Genomic DNA, 19,046 nt, shown 5'->3' with positions numbered 1-19,046 from the left:
CAAGTACAGGAACAAGGATGTCTTGCTGCAATTGTACAGGGCCTTGGTGAGACCACACCTTGAGTATTGTGTGCAGTTTTGGTCGCCTTATCTGAGGAAGGACGTTCTTGCCATGGAGGGAGTGCAGCGAAGATTCACCAGGCTGATACCTGGGATGGCAGGAATGACGTATGAGGAGAGATAGTGTCGACTGGGCTTGTACTCACTGGAGTTTAGAAGATTGAGAGGGGGTCTCATTGAAACTTAAAAAATTCTGTCAGGCCCGGACAGACTAGATGCAGGAAGGATGTTCCCGATGGCCGGGGAGTCCAGAACTAGGGGTCATAGTCTAAGGATAAGGGGTAAGCCATTTAGGACTGAGATGAGGAGGAATTTCTTCACCCAGAGAGTGGTGAACCTGTGGAATTCTCTGCCACAGAGGGCGGTGGAGGCCAGTTCATTAAATATATTCAAGAAGGAGTTGGATATATTTCTTAAGGCTAAAGGGATCAAGGGATATGGGGAGAAGGCAGGGACAGGGTACTGAATTTGGATGATCAGTCATGATCTCATTGAATGGCAGAGCAGGCTCGAGGGGCCGAATGGCCTACACCTGCTCCTATCTTCTATGTTTCTATGTTTCTATGTTAACATCCAGTCCTGGATGAGCTGCAATTTTCTCTAATTAAACATTGGGAAGAATCTGCACCACAAACTCCGTTCCCTAGCCATCGATTCCATGCCCCTCCCTGGCCACTCTCTGAGGTTGAACCAGACTATTCACAACCTCAGCATCCTATTTGACCCTGAGCGGAGCTTCAGACTCCATATCCTCTCCATCACCAAGACCACCTATTTCCACCTCCTTAACATTACCCATCGCCACCCCTGCCTTAGCTTATTTGCTGCTAAAATCCTCATCTTTGTTACCTCCAGACTCGACAATTCCAATGCTCTCGTGGCCAGCCTCCCATCTTCCACCCTCCATAAACCTGAGCTCATCCAAAATGCTGCTGCCCATAGTCTAACCCGCTCACCCATTACCCCAGTGCTCGCTGACCTACATTGACTCCCGAAAGTCAATGGAAATAAAAGTGGGCGAAATGTGAAATGGGCTGCTGATTCGCTGTCACCCGTTTTATACTCTCGCACAAAGCCAAGATCTATCCAGAGTAGTGGGAGTGGATAATTGTGTGTAAGTGAAATTAGAAGAGAAGGGTGAATTAAAGGGGAGTGTCACAACAGGGGGACAAAAAATTCAAAAGCCTTTGGAAAGCCTAAGCAAAGGCTGAAGTGACAGAGGACTTTGAAGCGACAGACAATGGAAGTAGTACCGCCAGAGATGGCTGGGAGGAGGGTTCCGCCCTGTGCCAGCCCTGGTGCCTACCCATAGATCGGCATCGCAGCCACCTGCAAGGTGTTAAAACCAAACCTCAGACCACTGCTGCTATCACTGGCTGGGCCAGCCCAATGCTGCATGGTAGCTGCAGGTAACCTTGCAGTAAATGGCACAGCACTGTATCTGGCACTTTGCTAACTGAAGACAGTTCCCTATGGTCATTGCCAGGTAGGTGTGCCAGGGCCATCTTGTCAGGTACAGCAATCAGGGAATTCTGGCTATTGATCACCTGAGCGCACCTTCTTTCACGCAGTGCCACTGAAAGCATGGTGTGCAGCAATTGGGGCACTCCTGAGCTGAGCATCTAACACTGGCTCGTCAGGTCATCCTTTATCTTAGTGATACCACAGCATCTTCCGAGGAGAGGCATCCCTGATGTGCTGATGGCCGACCAAAGCGAGGTCTGGCTGCCTCTGTTCACCCGCCATATATTGCATCAGCATCGATGCCCTTGAAACTATCTCTCCTTGGACTTCAGAATCCCACCACGATCAGCCCCAACACCAGCAACACCAGGCACACCAGCAGCATCAACAACACCAACCTTCTCCACAGTCAACTGATGTTGCACAGGACAGAGGGCATCAGCACCCGACCACATTGCTGCCCGGGACGCCAGGTATGGCCTCACCATGGCCAGGTTTACTTCACTTGACGCTGTACACCCTGGCAGCCACATGATGCACCAGATTAGCACCACCCCACACCAGCACCATAAAGCATCCCTACAATGCTCGAGCTATTCCTTTCACACTCATCACCATTGCGAGGGGTACCATTATGTCTCACCATTCACAGCAACTAAGACACTTCCAAAGGTGCACACAAATCTGTTCAAGAACGCAAAGTGTTGAAAATAAAGATTTCAATGTTTGACAGCACATTAACAGAAACTTCACATGAACATTGGCTAAAACACACAAGTGCCTACCCTTGTGTGTTGTTAGTTGGTATGATTGGACTAGGATGAGAGTGAGTGTGAGGGGTGGCTAGTGAGATGGGGATGTGATAATGTAAATAGAGAGGGATGGGTGGAGGTGCAAGGTAAGTTGGTGTGAGTAAGGATGTGCAGGAGTAGGGTAGGGAAGGCAGAGTGATGGGGATGTGATAAGCGGCACAGCAGGATGAGGTTGAGTGTGGATTTGTAGTAATGTTTCATGATCTACTGAGATCATTGAAAGGTTTGCGCCACTGCAGCCTGGTCCTCCGAACGATATCCATGCTTGTGCCCTCCTGTGCAATGTGCAACCTGGCTGCATTGATCTCCTGGGGAGGTCTCTGCCACCAATTTAAAGGGAAGAGAACTTCCCTGCATGCTGTGACTCCCTGCATAAGCATATGGAGGGAGTCATGGGGGAACCTGGGTGCAGCCCTGCACCTCTGTGCAGTGCTTGTCAGTGTTTGCAGCACCGCAATAGATATGTGAAGAGAAAAAGATTGGTGAAGTCAAGCGTAGGTCCATTGCAGTCAGAATCAGGGGAATTTATAATGGGGAACAAAGAAATGGCAGACCAATTAAATACATATTTTGGTTCTGTCTTCACAAGGAGGACACAAATAACCTCCCAGAGATGTCGGGGAACATAGGGTCTAATGAGAGGGAGGAACTGAATGAAATCAGTATTTGTAGGGAAATGGTGTTAGGGAAATTGACGGGATTGAAGGCCGATAAATCCCCAGTACCTGATAATCTACATCCTAGGGTACTTAAGGAAGTGGCCCTAGAAATAGTAGATGCATTGCTGGTCATCTTCCAAAATTCTATAGACTCTGGAACAGTTCCCATGGATTGGAGGGTAGCTAATGTAACCCCACTATTCAAAAAAGGTGGTAGAGAGAAAACGGTGAATTACAGACCGATAAACCTGACATCGGTAGTGGGGAAAATGCTAGAGTCCATTATAAAAGATGTAATAGCAGAGCACTTGGAAAACAGTGACAGGATCCGACAAAGTCAACATGGATTTACAAAAGGTAAATCGTGCTTGACTAATCTACTGGAATTTTTTGAGGATGTAACTGGTAGAATAGATAAGGGAGAACCAGTGGATGTGGTGTATTTGGACTTTCAGAAGGCTTTCGATAAGGTCCCGCATAAGAGACTAGCGTGTAAAGTTAAATCATAAGGGACTGGGGGCAAGGTACTGACTTGGATAGAGAACTGGTTGGCAGACAGGAAGCAAAGAGTTGGAATAAACCGGTCTTTTTCCAAGTGGCAGGCAGTGACTAGTGGGGTACCGCAGGGATCGGTGCTAGGACCCCAGCTATTCACAATATATATTAATGATCTAGATGAGGGAACTAGATGTAATAACTCCAAGTTTGCAGACGACACAAAGCTAGGTGGGCGTGTGTGCTGTGAGGATGATGCCGAGAAACTCCAGTATGATTTGGAGAGGTTGGGTGATTGGGCAGATGCATGGCAGATGCAGTATAATGTGAATAAATGCAAGGTTATCCACTTTGGTGGCAAAAACAGGAAGGCAGACTATTATCTGAATGGCAATAGATTGGGAGAATGGGAAGTGCAGCGAGACCTGGGTGTCCTTGTGCACCAGTCGCTGAAGGTAAGCATGCAGGTGCAGCAGGTGGTTAAGAAGTAAATTGTATGTTGGCCTTCGTAGCGAAAGGATTCGAGTACAGGAACAAGGATGTCTTGCTGCAGTTGTACAGGGCCTTGGTGAGACCACACCTTGAGTATTGTGTGCAGTTTTGGTCGCCTTACCTGAGGAAGGATGTTCTTGCCATGGAGGGAGTGCAGCGAAGATTTACCAGACTGATACCTGAGATGGCAGGAATGATGTATAAGGAGAGATTGGGTTGATTGGGCTTATACTCGCTGGAGTTTAGAAGAATGAGAGGGGATCTCATTGAAACTTATAAAATTCTAACAGGACTAGACAGACTAGATGCAGGAAGGATGTTCCCGATGGCGGGGGAGTCCAGAACCAGGTGTCACAGTCTAAAGATAAGGGGAAAGCCATTTAGGACAGACATGAGAAGGAATTTCTTCACCCAGAGAGTGATGAACCTGTGGAATTCTCTAGCACAGAAGGCAGTTGAGGCCAATTCATTAAATATATTCAAGAAGGAGTTAGATATATTTCTTAAGGCTAAAGGGATCAAGGGATATGGGGAGAAGGCAGGGACAGGGTAGAGTTTGGATGATCAGCCATGATCTCATTGAATGGCGGAGCAGGCTCGAGGGGCCGAATGGCCCACTCCTGCTCCTATCTTCTATGTTTCTATGTTTCAATGTTGTCGAACACTGACAGCACAAATGTCAAACTAAATTTGCGCATGCTCCCTTTAAGGAAACTGGCTGATGACATGTCATCAAATGACATCTTCAGACCCGCTTCCTTCAATTGGCTGGCAAACGTGCTGGGCAGTCTTAAGAAGCCCAATCAGGAGAAAGTAATTTTGGACAGTGGGCTGGAGCCAGCAGCGAGGTCGGGACCCACCACCGACGTAGCCCGCCACGAACCCGCCGAGGTTGGCAAAATCCAAACTCTAGACTCGAGGGTAGGGAGCAGCATTATAAAGTTTGCAGGTGATACGAAACTTGGCAAAGTAGTCGACGGTGATGAGGATAGGTATAAGCTTCAGGATGACATAAACAGGATGGTGAAATGGGCAGAAGCATGGCAAATGGAGTTCAATGTGGTGAAGTGTGAAGTGAGGCACTTTGGGAGGTCTAATATGGAAAGGCAGTATATTATAAATAGCACCATTTTGAAAAGTGTAGCTGAGCAGAGAGACCTTGGTGTCCATATACACAAATCCTTAAAGGTGGCCGGGCAAGTTGATAAGGTGGTTAAAAAACATATGGTTACTTGAGTTTATAAATAGAGGAATAGAATTTAAAAGCAAAGAGATCATGCTAGAAATTTATAAATCACTGGTTTGGCCTCAGCTGGAGTATTGTGGACAATTCTGGGCACCAGACTTCAGGAAAGATGTAAAGGCCTTAGAAAGGGTACAGAGGAGGTTTACCAGGATGTTACCAGGGATGAGGGACTTCAGGTATGAGGAGAGGTTGGAAACGTTCGGACTGTTCTCCTTGGAACAGAGACAGTTAAGAGATGATCTAATAGAGGTTTTCAAGATGTTGAGGTTTTGATAGAGTAGATCGAGAAAAACTACTCCCTCTGGCGAGTGGGTCAATAACCAGAGGGAATAGATTCAAAATCATTGGCAGAAGATCTAGAGGGGAGATGTGGAGAAATATCTTCACTCAGAGAAATGTTGGGACCTGGAAGGATCTACCTGAAAAGATGGTGGAAGCTGATTCCATAAATAATTTTAAAAGGGATGTGGACAGGTATTTGAGGATGAGGAACTTACGGGGTACGGACAAAAAGAGACGAACTGGGACTAAGCATGACTGCTCTTTCAAAGAGTCAGCACAGGGATGATGGGCCGAATGGTCTCCTTCTGTGCTGTAAGTTTCAAAGATTCTAATGAAGCCCCTAACTCAAGCAGGCAGGAGCTTCCTGCCTCTGGTCCTGCCCTCTAGAAACTACATGGGGGCACAAAGTAGGTGGAATTCCCTCCCATTTTCTACTACTGGTCACCCAGTCAATGCCACTACAGCAGACAATGGAAAATCCATGCCCTACTGGCCTGTGTTCACACATGAAGAACCTGTTACGTCTGACATTGGTGATAGGTACTCGATTGCCTTGGCCTGAGCACATGGAGGTTGATAGTGCTGTTATCATTGTATTGTGTATAGGTATTCGATTGCTTTTGCCTGAGGGTGTCTGTGTGTGGCAGCCATTAAAAAAGCAACATGAACTGAACTCTGCTTATGGTGTCTGGATTATCTTTGCAAACGCAACATTTGGCGACAAGGATGGCTGAAATCTCTCTTCCACCACCTCCTCCCTTCCTTGCACTACCCGGTGAGCCCCCGATCCCATGGGTTCGCTGGTTACAGTCCTTTGAAACCTACCTCATTGCTCTTGGACTAGAAACTGTGAGTACGGCTCGGAAAAAGGCACTGTTATCCCATTGCTTGGGAGCGGAGGGCCAGCGTGTTCTTGGGACATTATGCACAGCAGAATCAATTCAAACATATGATGAGGCTGTGGCTCTGTTAAGCACACACTTCTCTGCCCCACAATGTGCCCTCCTGCGGCGATTCATTTTTAGACAGCGTCACCAACTCCCCGGCGAGTCGGTGCATCAATACGTGGCTAATTTGAGGGGTTAGCTAGCTCGTGCAAGTTCGGTGCACTACAAGATGAGATGGTGCGTGATCAACTAATAGAGCACACCAACAACGTGAGAGTGCGTGAAAGACTGTTACTCGAGTCCGACGATCTGTCGTTGTCACAGGCAGTCAATATTGCCTTTCAAGTGGAGTCTGCAGCTGAATGTGCAGCGAAACTAGCACACACACCCAGTGACGGCGCTCTCGGCCCCGACAGCCCTGACACTGTAATGCTCGCGCGACGGCAGCAACGCGCACTACCGCGGCAACAGTGTGGAAACTGCAGATCTCATTTACATGCTACCAGAGCGCAGAATTGCCCCGCGCACGGCCAAGCCTGTCGCAATTGTGGAAAACAAAATCACTTTGCCAATGTCTGCCGCTCTGCCCCTGTTGCTACAGATGAATACTCTCAGTCCTCAAGCAGTTGGCCTATAATTCACAACGTGAGCTCTGGGCCAGTAGTGACTTTCAAGTCATGCACAATTAACCTGAATGATGTGTGCATCCCGCTGTTGTTGGATACCGGTGCCAGCGCCTCACTGCTGAATGTGGACACATTCAAACGCTTTTTCAGCTCCCTGCCACTCTCTGCGCCCTCCACTACCCTTTGCGGGTATGGTAATTCGAAAATTGGACTAGTGGGCTCAGTCAACCTCACTGTACGCAATGGAACAAAAGTTTTGCCAGATTTTTGTTTTCATGTGGCACGCCAAGGAGCTAACCTGATGGGACTGGATCTTTTCACTGACCTGGGTTTTTCTCTCTTGGACACCGGCGGGTCTGCGATTCTGCACGTCGCCTCACCGTGGCGCCAAACATGGCCAGCACTCTTCGAGGGTCTGGGCTGCCTGACTGCCTTCACCCACCAGCCCATGGTTGACTCCACCGTTACCCCTGTCATTCAGCCACTGCGTCGCATCCCGCTTGCTCTCCGTGACGGGGTCACAGCTGAACTAAAGCAGCTACTGGAAGCCGGCATCATCGAACCAGTTGATGCCTCCCCATGGGTCTCCAACCTGGTGGTCGCAATGAAAAAGTCAGGTGGTCTACACGTCTGTGTCGATCTTCGAGCAGTGAATAAGGCCGTAATCCCTGACAAGTATCCACTGCCCACGTCAGAGGAACTCACAGCGCAGTTCTATGGTTCCATCCTGTTCTCGAAACTGGACCTTCGACAGGGCTATCTACAGGTTCCCCTCCACCCCAGCAGCAGGGACCTCACTGCTTTTGTGACACATGCTGGCACCTTTCGGTATACCAGGATGCCATTTGGACTTAGCTTTGCACCCAGCTGCTTCCAAAAGGTGATGTCCTCTGTGCTCGCGGGCATTCCTGGGGTGGCCATCTACCTGGATGACATCATCGTGCATGGGCCCTCGACCTCCACCCATGATGAACGCCTTCACAGAGTTTTCACGGCTCTAGCAAAACACAAGCTCACACTGAATGGCGAAAAGTGTGTCTTTGCTGTTTCAGAGATCGAATTTGTGGGGTTTCGGTTGTCGGCTGACGGTATATCCCCACTCCAGTCAAACGTGGATGCCATTCACAGCATCCCAGAACCCAGCTCTGCAGCACAGGTTGCCTCCTTCCTTGGCATGACTGGGTACTACCTGAAGTTTTTGCCCCAGTACTCAGCCACCACAGCCCCACTGCACCAGCTCCTGCGAAAGGATGAGCCCTGGGTGTGGTCACAAGCCTGTACGGAAGCTGTTCGCCTCCTCAAATCGCAGCTCACGTCACCTCCAGTGTTGGCTCACTTTGACGTCGCCAGCCCCACCCTCGTCACCTGCAACGCATCCGCTGCAGCTGTGGGGGCTGTATTATCGCAGATACAGAGTGGAGTGGAGAAATCAATTGCCTTTGCCTCCCGAGCCCTTAGCCCCACCGAACAGAAGTACTCAGTAGGCGAGCGTGAGGCGCTGGTGTGCGTCTGGGCATGTAAGCGGTGGCACCTGTACACGTATGGCCGTGCCTTCACCCTGCGAACCGATCCCAGGCTCTCACTGCCCTGCTGTCAACATCCGGCACGGGCCACAGACCACTGCATCTACACCGCTGGTCTGACGGCCTCCGCCAATACAATTTCAGTCTCCAGTTCACAACAGGACGTGACAATGTTGTTGCAGATCTGCTCTCCCGCACTGTCTCTGCCCCAGCCCCACTCGTCGGGTCTGAACATGTGGAACAGGATATCGTCCAGATGCTGCACACGCCTCTCCAAACCACAGTCTCTCCCCAGGAGCTCAAAGAGGCCTCTGAACAGGATCCGGCCCTCTCCCAGCTGTGCACCTTCATCAGAGATGGCTGGCCTCGCAAGGTGCCTGAGGAACTGTCTGCCTACTACAGAGTTAAAGAGGAGCTCTCCTGCTGGAATGACTCCTGTGTTGCACGTGGGCTCTGCACTGTGGTCCCAAGTGCCCTTCGTGCATGTGTTTTATCCATGGCGCATGAGGGCCACTTGGGCATAGTGAAGCTCAAACAACGATGCTGAGACCTAGTGTGGTGGCCGGGTATCGACAGGGAAATCGAGGCCCTGGTCAAGGACTGTGCAGCCTGCCTTGTAAGTGGCAAGACTGGCCACCAAGCTCCCCCACCCCTGCAACCCCTTGCCTGGCCCTCTCAGCCCTGGGAGCACCTGCAGCTGGGCGTCTGCGGGGAGATCCATGGTGTCCCCCACCATCAACGGTTCCTAGTGGTGACCTATGACCTACACTCAAAATGGCCAGGGGTCACTGCCGTGGGCTCCGTCACCTCTCGGGTCATCATTGATATCCTTGAGTCGCTCTTCTCCCGCTGGTGGCATCCAAAGGCCATCACCACAGACAATGGCCCCCAAATGGTCTCTTCGGAACTCTCCTCTTACCTTGAGAGCAAGGGCATCCATCACATACTACCACCCCGAGTCAAATGGGGGGGTGGAGCGTTTTAACCAGACACTAAAAAATGGCCTCAGAGCACACCTATCCCAGGGGTGTGCGTTTGACAAGGCCCTCCTCCTCACACTGCTGCACTACAGAGCCTCCCAGCATTCCACTACAGGGGTCTCACCCGCATCCCTCATGCTAGGCCGTGAGCTCATGCTGCCCCTTGGCAGGCTCCGCCCCTCGCTAGTTCAGAGCCCTGCTCCACCGACTCAAGCCACAGTCGCTAGACAGCAGGAGAAGATGAAACTCCGCTTCGACCAGTCGAAGAGGGCCAAGGTGCCCAACATCTCAGTCTCCGATTGGGTCAGAGTCCGCAGGCCTCACCGCAACAATAAGATGGCGTCATTCTGGTCCTCCCCTCTCCAAATCAGCCGCCAACTTGGACCAGCCACTTTCTGCCTCACTGACGGCTCTCGGTGGCATGCCAGCCGCCTTCGGAAGGTGCCAGCACCCCCTGATGCGGGATTATACGGACCTAATCCCCAAGCCTTACCCCCAGAGTGGCGGGATACACATGTGACTCAGCCAGCCAACCCCCAAGCAGATGTTGTGCCTCAGCCTGCTCCTCAGCAGTCCCCACTTCGGCCTGTTCGTACACGTTCTCGCCCTGGCCACCTGCAGGACTTTGTCACTACATTTCATGTTTGAAATTCTGTGAGGGTGGAGGAAGTGTTATGTCTGACATTGGTGATAGGTACTCGATTGCCTTGGCCTGAGCACATGGAGTTTGATAGTGCTGTTATCATTGTATTGTGTATAGGTATTCGATTGCTTTTGCCTGAGGTGTCTGTGTGTGGCAGCCATTAAAAAAGCAACATGAACTGAACTCTGCTTACGGTCTCTGGATTATCTTTGCAAACGCAACAGAACCGTTAATCAGCTGAGCTACCAGATGTCTGCTGGCACACATGGAACTGATAGGCCATCATGAGTCACTGCCTCAGGAGAGAGGGAGAGAAACCAGTGGGGAAAATATCTGTTAATCAAGATTAAAATCTGGAAAAATACAGTAAACAAACAAGCAAACTGGTTGTGGGAGTTAGGCCTGGAAACCATAGTGTTGGTTGCTTCAGAATAACCTTGTCAAGTTTTTCTTTAATTTGTTCTTGGGATGTGGGTGACATTGGCCAGGCTGCATTTATTGGTCACCACCAGAATGATACCAGGTTTTAGAGGGTGAAATTATGAGGACAGGTTGCATAAACATGGCTTGTATTCCCTTGAGTTTAGATGGTTGATGGGTGATCTGGTTCAGGTGTTTAAAATGATAAAGGGTAGGGAAGATACTGATAAGCTATTTCCTCTGGTGGGGGAATGCAGAACGAGGGGACATAATCTCAAAATTAGAGCTAGGCCATGCAACATTGAAATCTGGAAGCACGTCTTCACACAAAGGGTAGTAGAAATCTGGAACTCGTTTGCCAAAAGGCTGTGGATACTGGGACAATCAAAATTTTCAATACTGATATTTGGTAGCTATGGGTCTGAGGAGATATGGAACAAAGGCGGGTAATTGGAGTTGAGGTACAGATCAGCCATGATCGAATTGAATGGTGGAACAGGCTCGAGGGGCTGTTGCTGTGTCCTGAGAAGGAGGTGATGGGGCTTCTCCTTGAACTGCTGCGGTTTTTGCAGCAGGTCCTTTGAAAAACAGTTAAAGCGCCACTTCTCAGTTGTAAATCCGGCTGGGAGTATAAACGACTGTGGTGAAATTGTGTATCCTGGCAATAACACTTTGCACAGCTGGAATGCAGCACGCAACCTAATGTAAGAAGTGTTCCAGGATAATGGAGAATATTGCAGTTTGAAAACCTTTCCACATTTAGAATTGGAAAGTGCTTTATTTTCGTTCTTACCTTTTCCGTTTCATTTGTCAAGCTGTCAGTGTTACTGAAATGACAGGAATTCATGTATATTTTTTGATTCGATACTTCATAATTATCCTGCAAAGCAACTATTATTTTAAAAATATAAAGAGAAAGTACAGTGCACTGCTGTTATTACTGTAAAAGTAGGTTTATTTTGAGTTCGGCAGGATCCTCAGAAATTAAAGGTCTGGCAGTGACCCTCTAACCCATGTTTTAAATTTCATATTAAAGGGCAGAATTTCCTTTTGCAACAAAGAAAGGCTTAATCTGAGGGTATTCCCAGTCTCAGTGAGCCCTCACTATCTTCATCTCATTGACTCCGCCTCACTCTTTTCCACCTAAAGTCTCGACTGGTGTTTGTTATATCTGCACACACAGGACATCAGCACAACCGCAGTGACACATTATATCTTCCACTGCCTTGCCCCTGACCAAGCGGAGCCCTTATTCCTCACCTCCGAAGATACTCTTACTGCTCAGAGAGGTATTTCTATTGGTACTTTTTCTTTAATTTGTTCTCAGGATGTGGGCGACACTAAAAAGGCCACATTTATTGCCATCCTTAAACTAGGCCACTTCAGGGTACATTAACGCCAGGAATCTCCTTGGGAATTCTTCCAATCGGCTACTGTAACTTCTCTGGTAACATGCGGTGTTGACGGTGAGGGGCAGTGCATCAGTGCCGTGTCACAGAGGGTTCACCATTCAGGGGTGCAGTGTATCAGAGGAGCTGACAGTGAGGAGCAGAGAATCAGTCAGTGTCCCAGAGAGTGCGGCAGTCAGGGGTGCAGTGTATCAGAGGAGCTGACAGTGAGGAGCAGAGAATCAGTCAGTGTCCCAGAGAGTGCGGCAGTCAGGGGTGCAGTGTATCAGAGGAGCTGACAGTGAGAAGCAGAGAATCAGTCAGTGTCCCAGAGAGTGCGGCAGTCAGGGGTGTGGTGTATCAGAGGAGCTGACAGTGAGGAGCAGAGAATCAGTCAGTGTCCCAGAGAGTGCGGCAGTCAGGGGTGCGGTGTATCAGAGGAGCTGACAGTGAGAAGCAGAGAATCAGTCAGTGTCCCAGAGAGTGCGGCAGTCAGGGGTGTGGTGTATCAGAGGAGCTGACAGTGAGGAGCAGAGAATCAGTCAGTGTCCCAGAGAGTGCGGCAGTCAGGTGTGTGGTGTATCAGAGGAGCTGACAGCGAGGAGCAGAGAATCAGTCAGTGTCCCAGAGAGTGCGGCAGTCAGGTGTGCAGTGTATCAGAGGAGCTGACAGTGAGGAGCAGAGAATCAGTCAGTGTCCCAGAGAGTGCGGCAGTCAGGGGTGCAGTGTATCAGAGGAGCTGACAGTGAGGAGCAGAGAATCAGTCAGTGTCCCAGAGAGTGCGGCAGTCAGGTGTGTGGTGTATCAGAGGAGCTGACAGCGAGGAGCAGAGAATCAGTCAGTGTCCCAGAGAGTGCGGCAGTCAGGTGTGCAGTGTATCAGAGGAGCTGACAGCGAGGAGCAGAGAATCAGTCAGTGTCCCAGAGAGTGCGGCAGTCAGGTGTGCGGTGTATCAGAGGAGCTGACAGCGAGGAGCAGAGAATCAGTCAGTGTCCCAGAGAGTGCGGCAGTCAGGTGTGCAGTGTATCAGAGGAGCTGACAGTGAGGAGCAGAGAATCAGTCAGTGTCCCAGAGAGTGCGGCAGTCAGGTGTGTAGTGTATCAGAGGAGCTGACAGCGAGGAGCAGAGAATCAGTCAGTGTCCCAGAGAGTGCGGCAGTCAGGGGTGCAGTGTATCAGAGGAGCTGACAGTGAGGAGCAGAGAATCAGTCAGTGTCCCAGAGAGTGCGGCAGTCAGGGGTGCAGTGTATCAGAGGAGCTGACAGTGAGGAGCAGAGAATCAGTCAGTGTCCCAGAGAGTGCGGCAGTCAGGGGTGCAGTGTATCAGAGGAGCTGACAGTGAGGAGCAGAGAATCAGTCAGTGTCCCAGAGAGTGCGGCAGTCAGGGGTGCAGTGTATCAGAGGAGCTGACAGTGAGGAGCAGAGAATCAGTCAGTGTCCCAGAGAGTGCGGCAGTCAGGGGTGCAGTGTATCAGAGGAGCTGACAGTGAGAAGCAGAGAATCAGTCAGTGTCCCAGAGAGTGCGGCAGTCAGGTGTGTGGTGTATCAGAGGAGCTGACAGTGAGGAGCAGAGAATCAGTCAGTGTCCCAGAGAGTGCGGCAGTCAGGGGTGCAGTGTATCAGAGGAGCTGACAGTGAGAAGCAGAGAATCAGTCAGTGTCCCAGAGAGTGCGGCAGTCAGGTGTGTGGTGTATCAGAGGAGCTGACAGCGAGGAGCAGAGAATCAGTCAGTGTCCCAGAGAGTGCGGCAGTCAGGTGTGTAGTGTATCAGAGGAGCTGACAGTGAGGAGCAGAGAATCAGTCAGTGTCCCAGAGAGTGCGGCAGTCAGGGGTGCAGTGTATCAGAGGAGCTGACAGTGAGAAGCAGAGAATCAGTCAGTGTCCCAGAGAGTGCGGCAGTCAGGTGTGTGGTGTATCAGAGGAGCTGACCGTGAGGAGCAGAGAATCAGTCAGTGTCCCAGAGAGTGCGGCAGTCAGGGGTGCAGTGTATCAGAGGAGCTGACAGTGAGGAGCAGAGAATCAGTCAGTGTCCCAGAGAGTGCGGCAGTCAGGGGTGCAGTGTATCAGAGGAGCTGACAGTGAGGAGCAGAGAATCAGTCAGTGTCCCAGAGAGTGCGGCAGTCAGGGGTGCAGTGTATCAGAGGAGCTGACAGTGAGAAGCAGAGAATCAGTCAGTGTCCCAGAGAGTGCGGCAGTCAGGTGTGTGGTGTATCAGAGGAGCTGACAGTGAGGAGCAGAGAATCAGTCAGTGTCCCAGAGAGTGCGGCAGTCAGGGGTGCAGTGTATCAGAGGAGCTGACAGTGAGAAGCAGAGAATCAGTCAGTGTCCCAGAGAGTGCGGCAGTCAGGGGTGCAGTGTATCAGAGGGATGACGGTGAGGGGCAGTCAGTGTCCCAGAGGGTATGACAGTCAGGGGTTTGGTGCATTAGCAATTTGAGCGCGCATCCTCTGGGCTGTGCTAGCCCTCTGCCATAAACATTACACTGTCACATTCCTTCTGACCATTACTCTCAACCCGATGCCATGAGATGGTCCCAGTGGCACCTTATGTTAATGCTTTGAGCTGACTTTACAAAATATCTATGACATAATCTGCCGTTGGGAATGCCTTTACTTAAATCTCTCCCATGTGGCAGAAACTGACTTGTAAGCACCTCCCAGTTTTTCAGACTAGCAGTTGATAATCTGCATTCTAGGGTACATAAGGAAGTGGCCCTAGAAATAGTAGATGCATTGCTGATCATCTTCCAACATTCGATGGAATCTGGAACAGTGCCCATGGATTGTAGGGTAGCTAATGTTACCCCACTATTCAAAAAAGGTGGTAGAGAGAAAACGGGGAATTACAGACCGGTAAGCCTGACATCGGTAGTGGGGAAAATGCTAGAGTCCATTATAAAAGATGTAATAGCAGAGCACTTGGAAAACAGTGACCGGATTGGACAAAGTCACCATGGATTTACAAAAGGTAAATCGTGCTTGACTAATCTACTGGAATTTTTTTAGGATGTAACTGGTAAAATAGATAAGGGAGAACCAGTGGATGTGGTGTATTTGGACTTTCAGAAGGCTTTCGATAAGGTCCCACATAAGAGATTAGTGTGTAAAGTTAAGGCACATGGGATTGGGGGCAAGGTATTGACTTGGATAGAGAACTAGTTGGCAGATAGAAAGCAAAGAGTTGGAATAAACGGGTCTTTTTCCGAGTGGCAGGCAGTGACTAGTGGGGTACCGCAGGGATCGGTCCTTGGACCCCAGCTATTCACAATATATATTAATGATCTAGACAAGGGAACTAGATGTAATATCTCCAAATTTGCAGACGACACAAAGCTGGGTGGGCGTGTGTGCTGTGAGGAAGATGCCGAGAAACTCCAGGATGATTTGGACAGGTTGGGTGATTGGGCAGAAGCATGGCAGATGCAATATAACGTGGATAAATGTGATGTTATCCACTTTGGTGTCAAAAACAGGAAGGCAGATTATTATCTGAATTGCAATAGATTGGGAGAAGGGGAAGTGCAACGAGACCTGGGTGTCCTTGTGCACCAGTCGCTGAAGGTAAGCATGCAGGTGCAGCAGGCGGTTAAGAAGGCAAATGGTATGTTGGCCTTCATAGCGAGAGGGTTTGAGTACAAGAACAAGGATGTCTTGCTGCAGTTGTACAGGGCCTTGGCGAGACCACATCTTGAGTATTGTGTGCAGTTTTGGTCGCCTTATCTGAGGAAGGATGTTCTTGCCATGGAAGGAGTTCAGCGAAGATTCACCAGGCTGATACCTGGGATGGCAGGAATGACGTATGAAGAGAAATTGGGTCGATTGGGCTTGTACTCGCTGGAGTTTAGAAGAATGAGAGGGGATTTCATTGAAACTTATAAAATTCTGGCAGGACTGGACAGACTAGATGCAGGGAGGATGTTCCCGATGGTTGGGGAATCCAGAACTAGGGGTCACAGTCAAAGGATAAGGGGTAGGCCTTTTAGGACCGAAATGAGGAGGAATTTCTTCACCCAGAGAGTGGTGAACCTGTGGAATTCTCTACCACAGAAGGCAGTAGAGGCCAATTCATTAAATATATTCAAGAAGGAGCTGGATATATTTCTTAAGGCTAAAGGGATCAAGCGGTATGGGGAGAAAGCAGGGACCGGGTACTGAACTTGGATGATCAGCCATGATCGTATTGAATGGCGGAGCAGGCTAGAGGGGCCGAATGGTCTACTCCTGCTCCTACCTTCTATGTTTCTATGTTTCTATAAATCAGCAATGGGGCAAAGAAAAATAGGGCAGTCTGTCCCCAGGGTTTGTATTGTTGCCTGTGCTGTTCCTGGTGGGTCAGACCATTGGGTTTGCTGTGCCATTCTCTTGCAGTTCTTGATGTCTCCCACTAGGTGTCACAATAGTTGCAAATGGGAAGCAAGAGTCCAACTGATGGAAATGGTGTTCAATGGTGCGCTGAGGCTCTGGTCCAGAGGCTGATGGGAATGCAGTTACACATTTTAGGGACCAATTACCAGACAGTTATCTCATTGAGGAATTCCAATGAGATCATGAGTCACAAGAATGAGACTCGAATGACGACTCAACATGTTAGAATCTTTGGGACCAGGGCTTTGAATCCAGCCAGACTGATGGGGGGGGTCATCAAGTCACCAATAATAGATCCCTGGTTTTTGCCCCTTTGTGGGCTTCAGGGCCTTTCTCTAAGTACCTTGTGTAATAGTCTATTGAACACTTTACTCCTGATCTTCATAAGACCTGTTAGTTCCCTATACTCAGAGATTAAGTTTGAAATGCTCCAACACATGTAAAACATTTCTGTTTTCCAAAGCCATTTCTTTTTCTAAGCCATTACCCTATCACACGAAGTGACTAAAAACTGGCTCCTGGTAAGTGATCACCAGGTTTATTTGGGAAATCCTTTCTCTGCTGCTGTTTGTCTGATTCCTGAGCTGTTTTCTGTTGTCCACATGTGATGAATGGTGCTTGACATTTTGCATGCATGAAATACTATATTACTAAATGTATTTTTATGTTAGGTTAGATCTTGTGGTAACTTAAGTGCCTCACAAAGGATGATGGGATAGTTAGCATATAGCGAGACATGTAGCCGGGCAGGCTCGCCTGCAGTTAAAGGAGGAAGCATCCTTGGGCAAACCAGTCAGAGTGAGATAAGCAGAAGTAAGTGCAGCGGAGATAGTTCATGGTTGATCATGATGTAGACTGAATCAAGAATGAACAATAGAATAGATCAGACTGAGTTTTTAATCATGTAAGAACTAACACAATTAAGAGGAGGTAAGCTAGTTTAAGGTTTATGAAAAGTAGAGAAAGAGAAATGAGCTCAGTTGAACACAACCTTGAGAGTATTGATAAGAGTGGGGCCACATGTAATTCAATGGTGTGAATTGACGTTTGTTATGAGTTACGAACATGCAATAATGACAACAGGAAAAGACCCTCTGGTCCATCCAGCATGTCCCACACAACTGTGATACCTTGTGCATCACAATATATACACTTCCCACCCCACCCCAAATCATAAGTTATTTACTTATGGGCATCAATGTGGCAAACTCCATTGTGCTCCGGCACTTTGGGCGTACAGCTCATTCCGTCTCGATTGCCTGAGGTGACCCAGATCGTAAGTATGACTTCTGTCCTTATGAGTTGTTGTCAGTAGGTTGCACGGCTTTAAGATCTAGCTGTATACACAGTACTGTTCTGGAGCTTACGTGGACTTTTGGACTTAATAAAGTTATACACAAAGCTATTATGTGTTGAGATTCCTTGAACCAGTTATCAAAGCTGGCACTGAATGGAGCTGTGGGTTGGTGTGAGGTTCTTTAGCGATTGCAGGCAATGCTGGCTCCCAGTGCGACTACTTTAAGCAAAGCTCTTCTTAGTTTTACAGATTAATGAAACCTAGTCAGCTCCCAGTAAGGTCATACCTGATCCAAGCCTGGGATTCCAATGTAATAATTGCTTACAGTTTCTGTGCCAGCCATAACATTTTGAATGTGTGATCCTGCTCCAAGTATAATATCTTCTAAATGAGGCTGCTTTCAAAGCTTTTCATGACTTTATATGCTATCAGTCGATGTAAACAACTTCATCAAATTTTAAGCAAATCATTCCCATATTAATGGAGCTCTATGCTTCTATCTATCACTGTTAGTGATCCCATCAGCTGTGGCTCAGTGGGTAGCACACTCACCTCTGAGGCAGAAGGTTGTGGGTTCAAGTCCCACTCCATAGAACTTGAGCACATAAAGCTAGGCTGATACTCCAGTGCAGTGCTGAGGGAGCACTGCACTGTCAGATGTGCTGTCTTTCGGACGAGACATTAAACTGAGGCCCTGTCTGCTCTCTCAAGTGTCCTGGCCAATATTTATCCCTCAACCATCATTACAAAAAAACGATTATCTGGTCATTATCACATTGCTGTTTGTGGGAGTTTGCTGTGTGCGAATTGGCTGCTGTGTTTCCCACATTACAACAGTGACTACACTCCAAAAGTATTTAATTGGCTGTAAAGTGCTTTGAGATGTCTGGTGGTCGTGAAAGGTGCTATATAAATACAAGTCTTTCTTTCATCACTGATATTGCAGTTCAATCCATCAATAATGGAAAAAAATATGTAATAATTTTGGTTTCCATTAATAGCTCAGTGGGTAAGTGCCCCACCTGGTGTGGTGCTGAGCCATTCAGGTGGGTAAAATGCTGGGCCTGTGCCGAGTTTACTGTTGTCCTGAGTTGGGCCTAATTGGTGTGAGTTAACAGCACAAGAACTGTCCAGAATTTAGTACATATTAGCAATAGTTGGGATAGAGTAGAGGGGACTTCACTCTGCAACTGATCTGATCTAGGGAATGCTGCTGCTCAAATGGAAAAGGGTTCTGTTTCCAAGCCGTGACATCCCTCATCACAATGAGCATGATTTAAAAAAAAACCTGAAATGTATTTACTTCTAAGTATAATTTTTCTGTATCTAGATTCACCCTGAGAGCAATCATTTTTATTTATAATTTGTGAATTTGTGTTTCAGCCCTCGCGTTCAATCAGTCCCTGCTT

This window comes from Somniosus microcephalus, chromosome 11 (assembly GCF_052327205.1).
Source record: "Somniosus microcephalus isolate GS21.2 chromosome 11, FLI_Smic_1.0, whole genome shotgun sequence".
In the NCBI taxonomy this organism is placed as follows: domain Eukaryota; kingdom Metazoa; phylum Chordata; class Chondrichthyes; order Squaliformes; family Somniosidae; genus Somniosus; species Somniosus microcephalus.
The sequence above is the reverse complement of the archived record's forward strand: the minus strand, read 5'-3'. Positions refer to the sequence as shown.